This window comes from Gymnogyps californianus, chromosome 26, assembly GCF_018139145.2.
Source record: "Gymnogyps californianus isolate 813 chromosome 26, ASM1813914v2, whole genome shotgun sequence".
Taxonomy (NCBI): Eukaryota; Metazoa; Chordata; class Aves; order Accipitriformes; family Cathartidae; genus Gymnogyps; species Gymnogyps californianus.
The window spans coordinates 465,620-486,025 of NC_059496.1; the positions used below are offsets into that span (position 1 = coordinate 465,620).

Here is a 20,406-nt window from a genome sequence, read left to right on the forward strand (position 1 = left end):
CCAGCCTGTCTGACCCAGAGGCCTTTGTACTTGTGTCTGGCACTACGGTACAGCTGGCCTCCTGTCTCACATCTCTGCAATAAAAGGGTGTTTCCTCAGGGCCAGTGTCTGGAGGTTGGGCTCTTCTTCCAAAGCTGAAGTGAAGGCAGGCTGCAGAAACTTCCACTTACAAAGCTGTACTGCTGTGCTCAAGTTCTCCGTGGGCTGAGGGAGGAGAGCATAGGGCGATGTGTTTGGGAATGGGCCTGGGCTGAGCCTTCACATGTACATGCCCAGTGCCCCGGGACGTGATCCCTGAATGATCAGCAGGGATCTGCCTGGGATTGTCTCCTTGTGTGTTTTGGGCACCACCACCCACTTGCCCTGCAGAGCAGCACAGCCAGCTCAGGGCCCTGCAGGGAGCACAGGGAGGGGAAGTAATGGCTGGCTAGGCCAGCATGGACACACTGCCCTGGGGAAGGCTCTCTGGGGATGGGGAATTCCCTGGAGAAGAAGAAAGAAGCAACTCTGTGCTTACGGGGGAAGAAATTACAAAGAGAAACTTCTTTCTGCATGCAGCAGCTTGGGCAGGTGTTCTGTCGCAGGGGCAGCAGGAGGAGCCTGAGGAGCCCCTGCGCCAGGAGTCTTGTGCTGCAGAGACATTCCTCCTTGCCTTGTTTTTGTTCATTCACATACTTCCCAAGTATCTGGTTGCTGCTTTGACCTTCAGGAAATTAGAAACTTGCCCCATCTTTCACAAGTCAGAATGAACTCCTTAATCAGCTCCTTCATTTGTTTATAGCTATCCTTCCTATCTCTCTGTCAAATCAGTTCTTGTACAGTAGCGCTGTCAGCCATCTCCACCACAGGATGTCCTACACTGTCCCACGCTTGCTCCTCTTTCCCTGCAGGCTGTCGACACACTATCCTAACTTCCCCACCTTGCTTCACCCTCGCATGTTCCTACCTGTACTGATGCCTTTGAAACACAAAGCCATTGGCTCATCACAGACACACCCCCTTACTGCCCTCGGTGACCTGTTGCACCACGGCATTCCCCTTCAAGTGACATCTCATTTGTCTTCATGCCCAGCCTCAGACTCTCAAATTTTTCCTTTCTCATGCTCTTTCCTCTACACAGGAATCCATTTCACAACTCATGTGATTCAGCCCCTTAAGTCCATCTTGGCAGACGTCCTCTCAACCTTTCTCCAGTTCCTCCCCACTCCTGCACAACATGGAGCCCCACACCAGGACACATTATTCCAGATGTGGCCACACCACTGATGAGTCAAGGGGAGAGGTAACTCCCCCTGGTCTGAGTGGCCACACTCCTCCTAATTAAGGACTGTATGCAGCTGGCCTTATTTGGGTCAACATGCTTACTGGCTCCTATAGCATCTCTTGTAGCAACTATGGCCTTCTCCTCAGGATCACTCCTCAGCCGGTCACCTCCAAGCTTGCCCTGATACACGGAGCTATTCTGCCCTGATGCAGGACTGGCCACTTCTCCTTGTAAAACCTGGTGAGGTTTCTGTTGGCCAAATCCCAGAGTTTCTCAAGGTCCCCATGAACGGAAGCTTCATTGTGTCAGCTCTTAATGTGTGTCTGTAGGTGGGAAGTAGTGAATGAATTCCTTGTTTTGCTTTGCTTGCGTGCGTGGCTTTTCCTTTACCTGTTAAACTGTCTTTATCTCAACCCACGAGTTTTCTCACTTTACTCTTCCAATTCTCTCCCCCATCCCAACGGGGGGGAGGGAGTGAGCGGCTGTGTGGTGCTTAGTTGCCGGCTGGGTTAAACCACAACAGGAGGAGTGGCTGATACACCATCTGGTTGCCACTGCTGCTCTGAAGGACCTGGGCAGGCTGGAGAACTGGGCAGAGAGGAACCTCATGAAGTTCAACCAAGGGAAACACAAAGTCCTGCCCCTGGGCAGGAATAACCCCACGGACCAGTACAGGCTGGGGGCTGACTGGCTGGAAAGCAGGTTTTGAGAGAAGGACCAGGGGGCCCTGGAGGGCAGCAAGCTGCCCATGAGCCAGCAGTGTGGCTGTGTGGCAAAGCAGGCCTACAGCCCCTGGGCTCCATTCAGGAGCGGTTTGCCAGCAGGTCGAGAGAGGTGATCCTTCCCCTCTAGTCAGCACTGGGGAAGCCCCATCTGGAGTGCTGTGTCCAGTGCTGGGCTGCCCACTACAAGAGAGACATGGCCTTACTGCAGCGAGTCCAGCAAAGGGCCACAAAGATTCTGAAGTCACACAAGCATCCTTCAGGAGGAGAGCCTGAGAGAGCTGGGACTTTTTAGCCTGCAGAAGGGAAGGCTCACACATCTTATCAATGTGTATCAATACCTGATGGGAGGGAATGAAGAAGAGGGAGCCACAATCTTCTCCCTGCTGCACAGTGACAGACAATGGGTAGAAACTGAAGCACAGGAACTTCCATCTGAATACAATAAAACACTTCTCTACTGGGAGGGTGATTGATCACTGGAACAGGTTGCCCAGAGAGGTTGTGGAGTCTCCATCCATGGAAATATTCAAAACCCAGCTGGATCCTCTACTGGGAAACCTGCTCTAGCTGATCCTGCTTGAGCAGTGGGGACTCGACTAGGCGATCTCCAGACATACCACCAAGAAGGGTCAGAAGGGACCCATGGAGGTGTCTAGTGCTACTTATCTGCTCTGAGCAGGGAGAACATGTCAGCTAGAATGCATTGGTCAGTGCTTTCTCCACTTGAGTTTTGAAAACCTCTGGGCCCTGCAGCCAGTACTAATCAACTATCAAGGTGATTTTTTTTCCCTTAAACCTCATTTGAAATTTCCCTTCCTGCTTCTTGTCCTCATTGTCCCTTGATGTGGCCTCACCAGGATCCCCTGTGAATGCAGCCAGCATGTGGTGGCCAGCTCCAAGAAGAGACGCTCACTGGGGGTCCCTGCAGAGGCTCATCAAAGGCCATGTTGAGATGCCAAGCACCTAACATCGAGGAACTATGGCGGTACCTGTGGGCTGACAATGCGGCAGAATTGCACGCAGAAGGGGTGAGCAGAGAAGAGTGCATTCAGGGGTGGGGAAACATCCTCCTGGCAGAGTTCCGCGACAGACCTCAGTGCCCATTCCCCTGTGGCCGTCTGGCTTTGACTGCTCGCCCCAGCACCCGACCCTTCCCTGCCTTGGCCATGGCCCATGTGAGGCTTTGCAGACAGCCCTGCTCTGGGGTCTGCCAGGCTCTGGGCATGTCTGAGCCCATGCAGGTCTGGGTGTTCCCCAAGTGCACACACTGAGCCCAGCAAGAGGACGGGGCTGGTCATATTTCAAAAGATCAGCCCTCAGCTGGACCACAGTGGATGAATGGCCAGGGCTGGAAATGGCTGCTAGGGGGAACTAGGACTGGGGGTGACTTTGGAGTGAAGGACAGGCATGGGGTGGAGGAGGCTGTGTCAAGGACATAGTGCTGGGCACAGAGACTGAGGGACAGCAGCAAACTCGCAGGGCTGCTGAGTCATGCTTCCTTCAGTGCAGGCCTGACGCAGGGTCCCAGCCTCCCTTTTGATGCCACCTTGAGGAGGGGCGATGGCACTAAGAGATGGGTAGTTGTGAGCACCAGCCCTTCTTCATCCACTACCCAGGCCTGGTGGAGCACCAGGACAGTGAGGACCTCTGCCTCTGCACCATGAACGTGCTTTAGGGCACCCACAGTCTGGGCATTGTCTTGGATTAGATGAACACTGGTATTTTTGTCTCTGAGGCAATTTCCAGCCTAGGTCATCTCTGTTCTGAGCTCTCCCTAACCCTCTGCTGATCTACCATGGCTGTTCCTGGCCCCTTCCCATCATCCCTGCAGGGCCCGAGCTGGCGGTGCTGCTCTGCAGAGCCATTTGGCTGTGGTGCCTGGGGTCACAGGGTGACTCCACACTGGCCTTGCTGTCAAGGTGGGAAGCAGCTCAGCTGGATGGGGAGCACTGCTGCTAATTTCCCCAGTGCACTGGGGAGATCCCAGTTTATTACAGAGAGCCTATGGGGGAGTCAGCTCCGCCCAGTGTTAGACACACTCTTACACAGGCTCCAGGTGAGACAGAGCATGTTCATGCTCTGGACAAGCGAGACAAATCCAAACATTTGTCTGCGAACATGATCACCACAAGTAACAATAAAATAAAGCTAATGCTAATGAGACTGGTAACAGTAACGATGAATACATCAAAGCACCATTTGGGATGGGTATCCTGGGAGTTGTTTGTGGAGAGGGATGGGGAGTTTATCACTATTGTTTGCAACAGGTAAATTACTTTTATGTAAGCCCTTTCCTAATGGCATCTTGAGCTCCTGGTTCCTCATGCTGTAGGTGAGGGGGTTCACTGCTGGAAGCACCACCGAGTGCAGCACTGCCACCACCAGATCCAGGGATGGTAGGAGATGGAGGGGGACTTCAGGTGCTGAGAAACAGGGAGACCACAGCCAGGTGAGGAGCCACGTGGAAAAGGCTTTTGTGCCGTCCCTGCTCGAGGGGATCTCAGCACAGTAGTGCAGATTTCACACGAGACCCAGGAGGGTCCCGTAGTGGGTTTTTTGAGAAGGGTTTGTGCCGTCTTGAAGCGCACGGAGTCGGGGAAGTTCTTAGCTCAGGCACAAACACTGAAGCTCTGACACCACAGGGACCCGTTTATCTGACCACGGCACAAAAGAAGCATTTTTTACCTCACCACGTGCCTTCCTTGTGCTTATTTGGTTCATTGCCCTGGAACACGCAGGAGCACAGGCACCACGGTACTTGCAGGTAAGACATGAGCAATGCCCTGCCCACCCACTGCCAGCTGCTGAGGGCCATTTGCCCTGGAAGTCACTCCCTCTACTGGTCACGTGCCTTGTGGGGATTGCCTGGAAGGAGCGGCACCCCTTCTGCTTTACCTGGAAGTACCTCTGACCCAGAAGGCCTTCCCTCCATACCCAGGGGCTGCCATTTTGGTTTGGCCACCATTTGGGGGGCTGCCATTCTATGAACAGGGGCTGCCATTTTATGGGAGTGGGCTGCCATGTTCTTAAACATCATACTGCTCTGTGTTGGCTGACGGCCATTGCTTGCCAGTGTCAACCCCATGTGTTCTCAGGAAGACCTGTGACTGGCTGGCAAAAGGAGCCTCCCCTCCCCGTGCACCCAGAAAGCACATCAGCAAAGGAAGCCCCTGTCGTTACACACAGGGAGGCCCCAGTTCGGACAGCCTCATTCCCCAATGTTTTCATGCTGCATTGTGGTTGGGTGGCAGCCATTTTTTGACACTGTCATACCCCCATGTTTCATGCAGCCCTGTGACTGGCTGCCTGCCTGCTTGGACAAGGAAGTGCTCAGATATAAAAATATATATTTGTATTACAAGATATATACTTTTAAAAATAATATATATGAGTGTCCAAATATATAGAAATATATTTTTTATTTATTTATTAATAGATACAATATTTTAAATATATATACCTTTCTATACATGTATGTATGTGTATACATTTATATATCTATATAAATGTATATCTATGTATTTTTTATATGTATAAACAGTTATAAAGCCAGAGAAATTAAATACAATAGCCATTATCATATAGGTATGAAATGGATGAAACCTTCTTTAATAAGAGCTAATGAATGAAGAATTAGAGTTTAAATGTGAATAGAAAGAAAATACAAGGGTGGGTCGAGGTCCCCACTTTACCAGGCTGCAGAAGAAGCCAGACATGTCTGGGTTGGGGGAACTTGTCTGGGTTGGAAAGAAGAGCCCAATCCTGGGAAGTGGCCTAGGAGGCCCCACATCCAGACCAGCCCAGCAGGATGGCCACGCAGGGTTACTGGGGCAGCCTCTGAGCTTTTCTCGGTGCTGCAAGACACAGGCAATGCTGTCTGCAAACATGGAAAACAGGACAAAATGCAACTTCAGAAGAATATGCGCATGGGGACAGTATAGAAAAGACCCAAAGAGGATCTCAGAAAAGACCACGGAAGCAGAAGAAACAGCCAGGGAGCCCATGAACTGCAAAGTGGATTTTGAGGTGCCAAAGAGAGAGGCAGGGTGGTAGTGGGGGAACTCCCTTTCCCATGGGTGTGGGGGTCTCACAGCTACCTGCAAGACACTGTGCGGTGCAGAGTGGTGCTATTATAGATTTCCTTGTCCTTAGGTTGATAACCTGATGGAATGTTCAAAAAGCTCTGGCTGAGTGAGTGAGGGGAGAAGTCAGGAGTGTGCTGGCACTTGTCCAGGTCCACCTGAGCCACACCAGCCAAAGCCAGTATGCTGTGTGTATGTCATGTGAAAGCATGGGGAAGGGGTGAGGGGTGGTGGATGTAATGTACATTTGTATTGAATACTGTAGGACCTGAGCAGGATGCAACTGGTGTGGAAGAAGGGGTGGAGATTGTACTGGGTGTGGCTGGGATGGAGTTAATTTTCTTGTTAGCAGCCCTATGGTGCTGTGCTTTGCCTTGGTGGCCAAAACAGTGTTGAGAACACACTGACATTGGAGCTATTGCTGAGCAGTGCTTGCACAGCGTCAAGGCCTTCTCTCTTTCTCACTCGCCTCCCACAGCGAGAAGGCTGGGAGGGACAAAGCAGGACAGCTGACCCCAGCGGACCAAAGGGATATTCCACACCATATGACGTCATGGTCAGCAGTAAAACTGGGGAGTGGGTGTGTGTTCTTTGCTCAGAGACTGGCTTGGCATCAATCTCCTGCTGTGAGTGATTACTTCTCCACTTATTAAACTGTCTTTATCTTGACCCATGAGACTTTTTTCCTGGCTTTTGCCCTTCCAGTTCCCTCCCCCATCCCGCAGGTGGGGAGTGAGCAAGTGACTGGGTGGGGGCTGCCACATGGGGTCACCCCACCACACGAGCACAGAGCAAATAGGTTGGTATGTGCTTGTGAGGTCACTGGTGCCTGAGTAGATCATAGGCTGGGAGCTGGCACATGGCCTGTGGAAAGTGTTGTGAGATTCCTGATACCTGAGTAGCAGATAGGCCAAGAGTAGCACATGGCTTGTGTTGGAGCTTGTGAGGTCACTTGTGCCTTGATATCTCATAGGTGAGCAGATAGCAGCTAGGTGGATATGTGGTGGTCAGGTCACTGTGCTGAGTAGCTGATAGGAAGAGGGAGACACATGGCTTGGGCATGTACTATGTACTTGTGATGTCACTCTTGACTGAATAGCTGATAGAGCAGTACTAGGAGTATGGCCCTTATAGGTGCTTGTGAGGTCACCGGAGGCAGAGTACCTCAACAGCAAGGACATGGCAAATGGGTGTATAGGTTCCTGTGAGGTCACTGCTGCCTGAGAAGCTGATAGGGCAGGAGCAGGCATCTGACACTGTATGGTTTTAGTGGGATAGAATTAACTTTCTATTTAGTGAAATAGTGAGCGAGCGACTGTGTGGGACTTAGGTGCTGGCTAGGGTTAAAGCACAACAGGTATGTGTAGGTTGTTTTGAGGTCACTAGTGCCTGAGAAGCTGATAGGCAGGAGCAGGCCCATGGCTTGTGTTTGTGCTTCTGAGGTCACTCATGCCTGAGTAGCTCACAGGCCTGGAGTAGGCCCATGGCATGTGTAGGTGCTTCTAATGTCACTGCTGCCTGAGTAGCTGATAGGGCAGGAGCAGGCCAATATCAGCAGTAGATGCTATGACATCACCTGTGGCTGAGTAGCAGATAGGCCAGGAGCATGCACATAGCTGTGTATGAGCTTGTGATGTTGCTGGTGCCTGAGTAGCTGATAGGGCAGAAGCTGGCACATAGCTTGTGTAGGTGCTTCTGATGTCACCAAGTCAATATTTAGACCACAACCAAATATGGGGTTTTGGAAGAACCACATGTAGCAGCAGCAGTCCATACACTGCACACACACGTGTGACAGTGTAACTCATGAGCACGCAGCGATGGCAGTAGGAGGGGTGTGAGGTCACCGTCAGTATAACCCATGAGTACACAGCAGTGGCCATAGGAGGGTGTGAGGTCATGTCACAAGATGACACCCCATGGCTGTGGGGCTCTGCAGAGTGGCCGTGTGCTGTCAGAAGGGCACAACAGAGGATGGGAGCTGCCCGGCCCCATGTCTGTGAGGCTGAAGGAGCAGCCCCTGCAGCCCTGGCTGGAGCAGTCGGGGTGGGGGTGGCTCAGGGGCACCACAGGGATGTGCCTGGGCACGGTGCCAGAAGGAAACCACAGGCTTCCTGCCCGGGCGCTGTGGGGGGAGCGCAGGGCGCACTGCAAGACCACGTGGGCTGTGGTTTGTGCACCTGCAGGCTGCAGCTCCCGAGCCACCCATGGGAATAACGGCCCTCAGTGACATGTCAAGAGGCAGGGATACGTCTGAGCTCTGGGCTGCGTGTCTGCTGCCAGGGAAGGGACATGTCCCAGCTCCAGCTCATTTGAAGCGACCTTCCATGGGGCTCTCCAGGGAGGACGGCTGAGCCAGTACTCCTGGGATGGGGCTCTGGCCTGAGCTAAGGCCCTTTCCCAGCTGCTGCTCCCACCACAGCAGGATCTGAAGCAGGGGCAGGGGCTGTTTCCTTCCCTTCCTGACACAGCTCCTGGTGCAGTCCAGCCTGTGGTTCCCATGGCACGGGGACAGCTGGACACTCGCACCTTGGGCTGTTGGATGTGCCCGGTATAGGAGATGCTCAGAGCTCCTGGTCCACACAGCAGGGTTCAAGGCATGAAAAATCCATTTTCCCCCACTACAGCCGGCCCTGTCCTGTGACGCACCACCACCACAGTGACGTGACACCTGCAGTGGAGCCATCCCTCATATATGGTCACGAATGGCGCTGGAGCAGTTCATTGGAGGGCTGGGCTGTGTCGGAGGGGAGATAGCTCCCGATAATGTCTAAAAAGGTGCTGCCGCTTGATTGGCTCCTCCTGTAGCTGGGCTGGCATCTGCAGAGATATATTGCCCTCTCGTCATCATTGTCCCCATGAGTCGCGAGGAACTGTGGCAGGGAGTGTGGCGCAGCAGGGATGTGCTGGCAGGGCAGGAGGCTCAGGATGGGCCGAGAGGGAGTCCTGTCCCTCAGATGCTGTGGCTGCTGCTCTGGGTACAGCTGTGCACGGGTAAGTGCTGACTGCCTTGTCCCACAGCCCAGGGCCAGGGGCTACCAGGGTGGTCATCAGGATCCGCCTGGGAATGGGGTTTCTTTGCAGGTGCTACTGAGATGAGGGGCAGAAGGGGCTCAAGTCCATGGAGCCTGTGCCTTTCCCTGTGCCCATGTGGGTGGGAGAGAGTATCTCCTTTTCCAGGGCTCCAGTGCTTAGGGCAGCCTGTGCTGGCTGCATTCATAGACACCTCTCGTGGGGTACCCTTTTGGGACTCCTGTTGCCCAGCACTGTGCCTCTGGAGCCAGTGGTGGCCTAGCTGGTGATGGCAGCCCCAGAGATCCCAGAGCACTGCCAACCTCTGGGGTAGCCTGGAGGGTTTGTGTGCTGCTCACTGCCCCTTGTTCCAGGGGAGCCCTGACCCATGAGGGCAGTGTGTACCCACAGAGAGACTGACGCCAAGGGCGAGGAGAGGACATGGGCTGGGGAACCTCGGATTTGTCTCGGTGCTCCCTGGGAACTCAAAAAGCCATGGGGTGCGTTTGGATGGTGGTGGGGCAGGTGGTTTGCACAGGAAGCTGCAGGCCTGAGTACACAGGGCTGTTGAGGGGGGTGCTGGGCTGGGGAGGAACGGGTGCCCAGTGCAGGGCTGGGCAGGTATGGGTGGGGGGCATGTGGCCATTGGGTAGAAAGAGGTGCCTTGTGCAGTGGGATGGCATGTGATGCCCAGAAGGACCCCCACACTGCACTGGGGACAGCCTAGAGGGGAGTGGGCTCCCAGCCCATTACCTCTGACTTGGCCCAGGTAGGGGTTCCCCCAGACCTGCAGTGCTGGGGCTTGGCGCTCTCCTGACCCGCCTCATGTTGATGTTCAAAGGTGCTGCGGAGGTGAGGCTGGCGAATGGTGGCAAACGCTGTGCTGGGAGAGTGGAGGTGAAACACAGGGGCCAGTGGGGGACCGTGTGTGATGACTACTGGAGTATGAATGATGCGGCAGTGGTTTGTAAGCAGCTGGACTGTGGGTCTGCTGTTGGAGCTCACCAGTACGGACACTTTGGGCCAGGATCTGGCCCATTTGGATGGATGACGTTGGCTGTACTGGCACCGAGTCTGCCCTGTCTGACTGCAAACACGCAGGATGGGGTGAAAATAACTGTGTCATGGTGAGGATGCTGGAGTGACGTGTTCAGGTAAGGGGTCAGTCTTTTGCCTAGCTTTGGGGCTGGGACGGGGGAAGGGACCTGGGTGTGCCCTCAGGGAGCAACAAGCAGATGCTGGAGCTGGGTCCAGTGTGGCCAAGCACACTGCCAAGCTGGGACTGTCATTGCTGATGTAACCAGTCCCCAGGGAAAGGCCAGGGGGAGCCTACCCCCGAGGTGAACTAACTCTGCCACAGTGTCTCAGCCCCACCTCGTGTGTCTTGGGCTGCAGATGAATCCTCCATCCCTGACCCAGGGTGTCCATTGGGCTTCATCAACCTCCACCCATTCTGCCAGTTCCCAGCCAATTGCTGAGGGTCCCTGTGCTGGAAACACCAGGGGGACTTGCTAGGCACCCCAGGTCTTGGAGGACTGGCATGAGATGGCTGGTCACGCTGGGTTATTCCCCCTCACAGACATGAGTACCTCGACTGAATTGAAGGGGCTTTTCAGAGAGGATGAGTGCTGGGCCCTGTGCAAAGGAGCAGGGTGGCCACAAAGCTCTTCGCTGCCTGTCCCAGGGCTCGGCTGTGTGGTCCAGCACTGCGAGGCCTCAGGGCTTGGTGGCTGCTTGGCCGTGGCTGCTCCCTCCCCATCACCACATCACAGGCTGGCAGTGGGAAATCCCTGGGGCTGTGACAGCCCTGTGGGACACGACCCTGTGCAGGCAGCGCTGACCCACTGTCCAATCTCTCCTGCCTGCCCACGGCTCCCCACACTGCCCATGACACGGGGACTTTGGCAGCGCTTCCTGATCCTCATCGTGCCTGCTGTTCCCTGAGAGCGTGAGGCCAGGGGGCATGCAGAGTCTCCGGCCCTCTGTCCGGCCGTTGATCTGGGTTGTGTGCATCTCTGGGCAGAGTGATGTGTCCCTGACTGAGAAGATCCCCCTCAGGCAAGCATCGAGGGGTCTGGACAGGCACCAGCCATGATAACAGCTGCCATTTCTGTGCTCTGTGACATCTCCCACCTAAAAGGAACCTCCCAATCCTCCAGGAACAGCCCTGGGATCAGGGTGCGCTTCTGGTTGCCTCAGGGTGATGGTCCTGCCTGGCCCAAAGCTCTGCAGGGGCTGAGCAGGCTGCAGCAGTCAGTATCATCTGGGCCACTTCTCCTGGACCCAACTGCTCCCACCACTGCGGTGCTGGGGGAACCATGCCGGCAGCACAGGGGACCTTGTGTGGGAGCAGTTTGTCTGAGCAGTACCTGTGGCTGTGAGTCTGCAACAGACACATACCCTCGAGTGCTGTGATGGTGTAGAGAAGGGGTGCAGGGGGCCTGGATGTGTTTGTGTCACCAACACTCCCCAACAGCTTCCTCTGGGATGTGCAATGGGCAGTTTGGTCACAGCTTGCTTGGAGGTGATGCAGGATGTGGGCATTTAACTGCCAGAGGGCTCTGGGAACTGCCAGGTGTTTTGGTTTTTTCCCAGGATTTGTCCGTCTGGTGGAAGGGAAGAGCCGCTGCTCAGGACGTGTGGAGATCCATGACAGGGACCAGTGGAAAACTGTCTGTGCTTCACACTTTGGTGCCAAAGCTGCTGACGTGGTCTGCAGGGAGTTGCAGTGCGGCAGAGCCCTGCCTGTCGCTGAGGCAGCTCACTTTGGAGAAGGGGTCAGTGCCGTGTGGGACGGAGAGCTGCAGTGTGTGGGGAATGAATCCCTCCTCATCTCCTGCCTCAGAGGGTCCTCCAGGGAGCAGCCCTGCACCCACGCAAACAGCGCTGTTGTCACCTGCACACGTAAGGACTCAGGGACACGGGGGCTGTGCCAGGGGTTGGGGAACAGAGCAAGGAATGTGCTAGGCTGGGTGTGGGGACAGGAGGATGATGGCATTGTCTGCAGCATGAAAATAGTTGAGAAGGAGAAGAAAGGCATGCTGTCCTCTGGCCTCTCCCCCAGCTCCTGAGGGTACAAGAGCACCAATCCACCTCTCTCCTCCTCCTCTGTCCCCAGAGTACACAGGGTTCAGGCTGGTGAACGGCAGCACAGCGTGTGCGGGGAAGGTGGAGGTCCAGGTGCTGGGGACCTGGGGGACCCTCTGTGCCTCCCGCTGGGATCTCTCGGATGCCACGTTCTCTGTCATCAACTCAACTGTGGGTTTGCTGAGGCCATTCCTGGAGGAGAGCATTTTGGGAGAGAGACTGGCCCTGTCTGGAGAGACTCCTTCCACTGTGACGGCACTGAAGCCCACCTAGCACAGTGCCCAGTGATCACCCTGGGGGCCTCACCATGCTCCCACGGGAACACTGCTGCTGTCATTTGCTCAGGTGAGTGCCGGAAAAATGCTGCATTAACTCCATCTGCCCTTTGTGTGTGACACGGCCACCCAAAGCAGGGGTCCCATGGCAGTACCAGGCTGAAGTTCTCCCTGGACGAACCCTGGCATCCCCAGGAGCCATCTGGAGGGCTTTGCCTGCTCAGACTGACCGCTCTGCTTTGGGAGAGCTGAGCACTGAACGGAGGCAAGCATCTACCCCCAGGGCAGTGCCTTAGCCCCAGCGCCACCACCAGGCCTGGGCTCCTCTGTTCTCGTACTGTGGGATGAGCCCAGGACAGGGCTGCAGGGCTCTGCTCCATCCCTCTGGCTGCAGACAACCATATCGCATCCCCGCAGAGAACCCTGCAAAGCCTCATCCCACGAGGCAGGCAGGAGCTGCCTGGGTACTCCAGCAGCAGCAGACCTGGGTGTGAGCTGCAGAGAGGACCCAGGCTTTGCCCTCACTTCTCGTCAGCAAAAGGCTCAATCATGTCCTGTTTGGTCAGAAAATCCCCCTTGCCCTGCTCCCTGAAGGATGCCCTGCTCCCCAGTGCGCCGATGGCTGTGGTATCTCTGTTGTCCCCAGGCTCAGCCGGCTTTGCATCCCTGCGGCTGGTGGGCGGAGGGAGCCGGTGCGACGGACGAGTGGAGATCTTCCAGCATGGGATGTGGGGCAGAGTTCTGGATGATGAGTGGGACATGCAGGAGGCCAGTGTGGTGTGCCGGCAGCTGCGGTGCGGAGAGGCAGGGACAGCCTACAACCCCCCAAAGCCTGAGCGAGGGACGGGCCCCGTGGGGCTGCGAGGGGTCCGGTGCGCAGGGCACGAGGCCAACCTGGCCCTCTGCAACACCTCCCTGCCTGAGAGTGCACTGGCAGCAGGGGTTGCGGAAGACGTGGGAGTCATTTGCTGGGGTGAGCAGCACTGCATGGGCCCCCCAGGTGACGGGGTGGGTGGGCAGCCAGGCCCTGACAGCAACTGGGCTTTCTACCCACTACAGGGAGCCGGCGGGTCCGGCTGGTGAACGGGACTGGGCGCTGTGCTGGGAGAGTGGAGCTGTACTACCAGGGCACCTGGGGGACTGTGTGTGACGATGGCTGGGACCTGTCTGATGCCGCCGTCGTTTGCCACCAGCTGGGCTGTGGAGGGGCGGTGGAGGCGGCTGGCTCTGCTCGGTTTGGGGAAGGCTCCGGCAGATCTGGCTGGATGGCGTGAACTGCTCTGGGACCGAAGCTGCTCTCTGGGACTGCCCTGCTGGGCCCTGGGGGCAGCACGACTGCGGGCACAAAGAGGACGTGGGAGTCATCTGCTCAGGTGTGTGCCAGGACCTGTGGTGGGAGCCTGGTTCCTGGGGAGGCCAGGACACAAGGAGAGCCAGGCATGGCCAAGGCTGTTCCTGACTGCCTCTGAGCTCCTGCCCGAGCCCGTCCTGTGGACACCCATGCACGGGCACCCTCAGTCCCACTGGGGTCCCTGGGGAGCTCAGCAGTCCCCGAGGGTTAGCGGGAAGGGCAGGGGTGTCTGTCCGTCAGGGACTTCTCTCTGCCCCTGGGTGCAAAGGGGACTTGCTGGCCCTGCCCCTGCCCGCCTGAGGGCCTGGGGGGTGCAGAGGTGTCCTGGCTCCCACAGCCCCACACCAGCCTGTTCCCCCTTGGTGCCTTTCCTCGCAGAGTTTGTGGCCCTGAGGCTGGAGAACAGCGACGGCTGCTCCGGGCGCCTGCAGGTTTTCTACAACGGGACATGGGGGAGCATTTGCTCCAACTCGATGACTCTTGACACGGTGTCACTGGCATGCCAGGAGCTGGGCTGCGGGGATGGAGGATCCCTGGAAACACGCCTGCCCTACGCAGGGTGTCTGGCCCTGCCTGGCTGGATAACGTGCAGTGTGGGGAGAAAACCAGCTCCTTCTGGCAGTGTCCCTCCACTCCCTGGAACCCGCAGTCATGTGAAGACCTGCGAGATGAGATCCACATCACCTGCAATGGTAACTCAGGAGCCACCTGGGCACCACTGTCACCCCAGCTCCTGCTCCCTGGTGGGCACGGCCAAACACAGAGAAAGAGCTTGGAAGGGCTTTTCCTTGCCATGTCAGACCCTTCTGCTGCTGGTGGCACAAACGTGACCACAGCCACCCACGTCCAGCAGCAGTTGCCACACAGGCTGCCAGCAGCACCTGCGGGAGGCAGAGGCATCTCCAGGTGAGGTCTCAGAAGAGACCAGACAGGGTTCAGAAGAGCCTCCCCTCCATGGACACCCTCCTGCTGCTCTCTGAACCAGGGACCTTTTGGGGCTGAGCAGTCAGGGTCTCCCACAGTCCTGCGTGTGTCCCCTGAATGACCAGGGTTTCGGTTGCTGCTGTGACCAAGATGGCACAGGGAGGTGCAAGCAGAGCTCAGCCCTGCTCTCTTCTGCACCATCCCCTGAACCAGCCCCTTCACCACAGTGTTTCCTTCTTCAGGGGGACGCCCAGAAATGCCCCCGACCCCGTTGGCCCCGTGCCCCAACTCCACAGCTGCACAGGTAGGGAGCTGCTCCCCTGTGTACCCTTCTTGTCTGGCAGGGCTCTGCCTGCTGTCTCAGTGCCATGGGAAGTCTTTGCCTTCTCCAGCCAGGGAGAAGATTCGTGCGGTGGGAGGCAAGGACAGGTGCTCAGGCAGAGTGGAGGTCTGGCACCGTGGCTCTTGGGGGACAGTGTGCGACGATTCCTGGGACATGCGGGATGCTGAGGTGGCATGCAGGCAGCTGGGCTGTGGCCCCGCGGTGTCTGCCCTGCATGAGGCTGCGTTTGGGATGGGGATGGGCCTATCTGGCTGGAGCAGGTGGAGTGCCGGGGGACAGAGCTGTCTCTGCAGGACTGCTGGGCCCGTCCTGGGGACAGCGGTGCTTGTCGGCATAAGGAAGATGCTGCCGTGCGCTGCTCAGGTGAGTGGCAGGGCTGGGACCCCTTGCTCGGGTCTTGGCAGGGAGCTGGGGAAAGCCTTACACCCACTTGGTCCTGGCATGGGCCCTGACCTCCCGAGAGCAGGAACATCCTGTGGAGTGCAGGAGGCTGGTGCAAGTGCGGAGCAGCCTCGGTGGAACTGGACGTCCTCTGGCCACTGCACGTGGGGCCCTGCAGCCCCAGGGCTATCCCCTGGGCTGCCTGTGCCTTCCTGCCTGCCTGCCCAGAGCAGAGGCGACTGGGCCCTGTCCCGGCCTCCCTTTCTAGCACTACAGGAGGGGCAATTTGGGGGGGATGTGTCAGGGCATCTCCAGACACACACACAGTGTGTTGGGGAGGAGGCTCCCGGGACCCGCACACCACCCTCTCAGCCCAGCTCTCCTTTGCCTCTTCTGCAGCTACACCCAGGACGGCAGCATTCCCACCCCAAGCAGGTAACTTGTCCTCCCCCCGGGGCTGGGTATCCCCGGGGCCAGGCTGTGACCCACAGCTGGATGGAAGGGGCTCCTTGCTGGGGTGTGAAACTCCCAGGAGGAGGCACTGGGAGGGTGGGGGGGGTTAGGGAGGGTTGTAATTTACTCAGCAGGGTAGAAGCTTGCCCATCACTCACCCTGGGGCACTCCACCCCTTGCTGCCTTGTGTGATGGGGGTCAGGACTGATGCTGCCTCCACCTCTCCCAGGCCTGGTGCTGCCCCTTCCATGTTCTTGCCCATGCAGATCCCACTCGAGGCCGTCTGACTGGCAGCGGGAGAGTCTCAGTGCCCGTCATCATCTGCATCATCCTGGGGGCCCTTCTCTGCCTGCTCCTGGCCCTCCTGGCTGGGCAAGTGCTAAGCACCAGGACTGGGCGCAGAGGTGGGCCCTTCCACAATGGTGCCAGGGGAAGATACCTCCTGGAAGGGCTGTGGGGTGCTGCGGGATGTCAGTGAGGGGCACAGGCAGAGCTGAGGGGGTGGGACTGTGTGCTGCCACCTGTCCCAGACACCACCCCAGTGAGTGCCTGGCCGTGGGGCACCAGCAGCAAGGGGTGGAGAGAGCCCAGAGGTGGGGGGAGCTGGCCAGAGGCAAGGAGAGAAACGGGGAGAGTGGGGCTTGGGGAGATGTGAGCAGAGGGGAGATGGCCAAGGCTGGCAGTGCTCTGGGTATTGGTGGAGGGCACTCTGGGCAATGGAGATGCTAGGAGGAGCGTGGGGCAGGAGGGTCCATTTCCATGGTGTCAGGCTCCCAGCCTGTCCCTCTGCCCAGCCCTGCCCACCCACCAGAAGGGCAGGGGCCCTGCTATAGACCCGTGGGGCAGAGAGAGGGCAGCTCCAGGTGGAGAGGAAACATGGGAGCTGCTCCAGGGTCAGACAAGGGGGCATGACCCAGGGGCCAGAGGGGCATGAGCGCTGTCTCCAAAGGGATGATGTGAGGGTGATGCTGCCCCAGAGGATCTCCACAGCAATGTTGCCCTCACCGGGGATGTGGCAGCCATGCCTGGACAGTGCAGTGGGGCTGTGCTGTCGGAGCAGTGCTGGGCTGGCCCAAGGAAGAGGTTTGGGGGAGCACAGTGGGGTCCCATTGGCTCTCTGCCTGTCCCTCTGCCAGCCCTGCCTCTATCCCCAGGCTCCAGGAGAGCTCAGGAGCTCTTCCCCGAGGCCGTGTACGAGGAGATCGGTTACAGCCCAGCATGGGAGAAGCAGGCGAGGTTTGGTCGCTCAGGTGGGTGTGGGTCCTCCCTGGAGGCACATCTGCAGGAGACCCTTCCCTGGCCCAACCCAGAGCTGATCCCCTGAAGCCCCCAGCCCGTGGTCCCTGCAGCACTGGTGCCATGTGGTGTGTGGGGAGAGCATCCAGGTCCTGGGCCAGGAGAGGAGCTTTCTCCCAACCACCTTTCACCGTCCCAGCTGGACAGCCCTCTCTTTCTGCCCCTGCACCCCATGTGACACCCAAGGAGGGAGGGAAGGGCTGTCCTAGGGCACCTCTGGGAGCACCTTTGAGACAGGGTTTGTGCCAGGGGAGCAGGGTAAATTCCCAGCCCTCCTCCCCATGCAGCCCCAGCTCTGTGGGTCCCCCTTCCCCAGCAGCGCTGACCATGGGCCAGGTCAGTGGGGCTCGCTCCATAACACCCACTGTGCATCTCTCCAGGCTCTTCTTCAGAGGAGTCCCTGAGCCAGCTGCAGGCCTCCCCTGGGCTCAGCGAGGAGGAGGATGGTCTGGCATCAGCAGCAGGTAACGGAGGCAGGAAGGGCTTCGTCTCCCTGCAGACATGTGTTGGACAGAGGTGTCACTGAGTGTCAGCGTCAGAGATGGGGAGGACACGGGGGTCTCCTGTGGCGCTGCCAACACCAGTGTCTCAGCCCTGTGTCCCTGCGCCTCCTCCTGTCCTCTGCTCTGCAGGACGTATCTTCTCACTGTCACCAGCTCCCTCTCCTTTCAGATGTTCTTGTCCTGGTCGCAGGTGAGCCAGCGCATGGCTATGATGATGCCAGGGAGGTTTCTGACCCTGGGGAGGACGCTGCCCCTGAGCAGGGCGAGTGGGAAATGTCCAGGGTGCCAGAGGAGGGAGCAGGGCCCAGGGATGCACCCAGAGGTGAGAGGGAAATTTAGCACTGCTGGTTCCTGGGGTGCCATCCCTGGTGGCACCCGAGTCGCTGCTGTCCTGAGACCCAACCTCCTGGGAAGGGGGAACCTGCCCCAGGAGTTTTCCTTGGAGGGACTGGGGGTGGGAGAAGGAGCTGAATGTGGTGAGGAGCTGGGAGGAAGATGATGTACAGACCCCATGAGGTGAACTGCAATGTCCTGCCTTGCTGCCTGCAGGGGCCAGCCTGCGCTCCCGGACAAGTGTCGGGGTCCCCAGAGCTGAAGGAGACACCTTGTCCCTGTCCCTGGCAAGCATGGGCTATGATGATGCTGAAGAGGTGTCTCTGGCACATCCCCGTGAGGACACAAAGGCTGTGACAGTGGAGCTCTGTGCACAACAGTCCCTGAGCCCCAGGCCAGGAGAGCCCATCCCTGCTGTGCAGCTGGGTGCAGCCGGGACGGAGGAGAGGTCTGTGCAGCTGGGAGAGCTGTGAGCACATGGGAACTGTCTCCCTTGACCCATGGGCAGCAGAAACCGCCTGGAGTTTCCTCTCTTTTTATTCCCATCTTTATGCTGTGCTCCAGATTTCTTCTTATTAAAAGTCTCTGAGGGCTTTGACCCACAGCTGGTGCTTGCCTGCCCAGGTGGCGGGGTGTCTCCCTGAGGCTCACCAGGGGGAGCAGAGAAGAAGGACATGGCAGTGCGGAAGGGGCGCAGGCTCGGTGTCAGGCTGTGGGGCTGCGAGAGCCCATGGTCCCTGGGGAATAATCCTGCTGACAGAGACATTTCCATCCTGCTGGCCACAGGCACTTTCGAGTCCAAATGGCTCTCTGATAGGTCCCGTGATGCACCTCAGCGGCAGCACCCATTTCCTCACCCTTGGGTTTCCAGCTGCTCTTTCCCCCTGCCTGGGCCCCGCTGGTCCCACAGCGCAGAGGCCATGACAGAGCTGCCAGGACAGGGGAAGCCTGGGCTTTTGTCTCACAGAAGTGAGTGCTAAGGTGGCTGCAGTGCCCTGAACACCCCAGCCAGCCCCAGGTGGGATCAAGGCCCACAGATTACCCTGTCCTCATGCTCTGCCAGGACCCATCTCCATTGCTCCTGCTGCCTTGGGCCCTTGCAGACCCCGAGCACTACTGCCACAGCCGCAGAGCTGCCTTCTTCCTGAGCAGGGGCTGTAAGGCCCCACGGCAGCCCTGGGACCCCCTCCTCCTGCTCCCCTCCAGTCCCCACCCCTGCCCTCCTGCTGCCTTGCCAGGGGTGTCAGTTTGGGTTTGTGTCGGGGCAGTACTTGTGGGCAGGTACAGGAGGGAGGGGAGCAGGGGAGATTGGGGCACCTTTCCCTCAGCGCTGTTGGAGGGCCAGAGGGATGGAGAAAGGATCCCCACGAGATGTGTGCTGTAGCCAAAAGCCGTGGTCCAGCCCCTGGCCTGAAGAAGGGCTCATCTGGGAGGATGCTCATGTGGGCACGTTTCCATGGCAGATGAGATTTTGTGTCCCTCCTCTAAAGCAGGTGCTGCTGGGAGCTGAGCCAGGGTCCCTCTCCCTTGGCCGGGGCTTTCACCTGCCCCTGCCCCGCAGAGAAGGCTCTTACGCAGGAGCCAGTCGAGGAGAAGGCTTTGACACCTGGGCAGGACCTGGCACCCAAACTGCCCTCCCTGCTCCCGCTGGTGGGTCTCCACACCCCTCTGCCTTTTCCCCAAAAGGCTCCTCTGCTGTGGGCTGGAAGGTGCATTTGCTGTCTGTGGCAGGCAGGGTTCCCTGTGGGGAGTTACTGCAGCTCAGTACTGCTGCAAACAGCAGGATCTGGCCCTAGAGGAGAAGAGGGGAGGAGGCGGCTGTCGCCAACATCCTCTCCCACTTCAGCATTGCCCCATTCCCTGCCGGGAGCTCCACCACCCCTGGGGTGACGCTGGCGGGTTCTGGGGGAAGCCCAGGCTCACACACCCCTTTGCCCCATACCCTGGAGCCTTCCTGCTGGCAGCCCCCATGGGAGAGCAGCGTTCCCAGGGCCAGACGCCCACGATGATGGGTGACATACGTGGGCACTGCAAACACAGCCTCCATCCCCTGGAAAACTCCCACTGGGGCAAGCTCCAGCCCTGCATCTCAGAGAAGTAAGGTGAAGTGAAGTAAAGAAGAAGGGGGAGTGTTATCTTCTGAACACAGGATGGTGGGGGTCTATGGGCAGCATGGACACTGACCAGCAGAGTCAAGGTGTCCCAAGTGGGGACCAGGGCAAAGAGCCCAGTGCCTGTCCCGTGCCACCTCGCCGCCAGCTCTGCCCTCCCGTAGGTGTAATATTTCTCCCTTACTCTGGCACCTGGCAGAGGTTTGCCTCCTCCTCCTTGGGGAGATGAGCCACAGGCCTGTGTGTGCTTGAGGGGGCAGCACACC

General features: G+C 57.9%; 1 pseudogene; it reads left to right on the top strand.

Annotated features, from left to right (window-relative positions):
- LOC127025944 (scavenger receptor cysteine-rich type 1 protein M130-like) overlaps positions 1-18,502 on the top strand; it is a 23,688-nt pseudogene extending 5,186 nt beyond the window's left edge.
- The last annotated feature ends 1,904 nt before the right edge of the window (positions 18,503-20,406 follow it).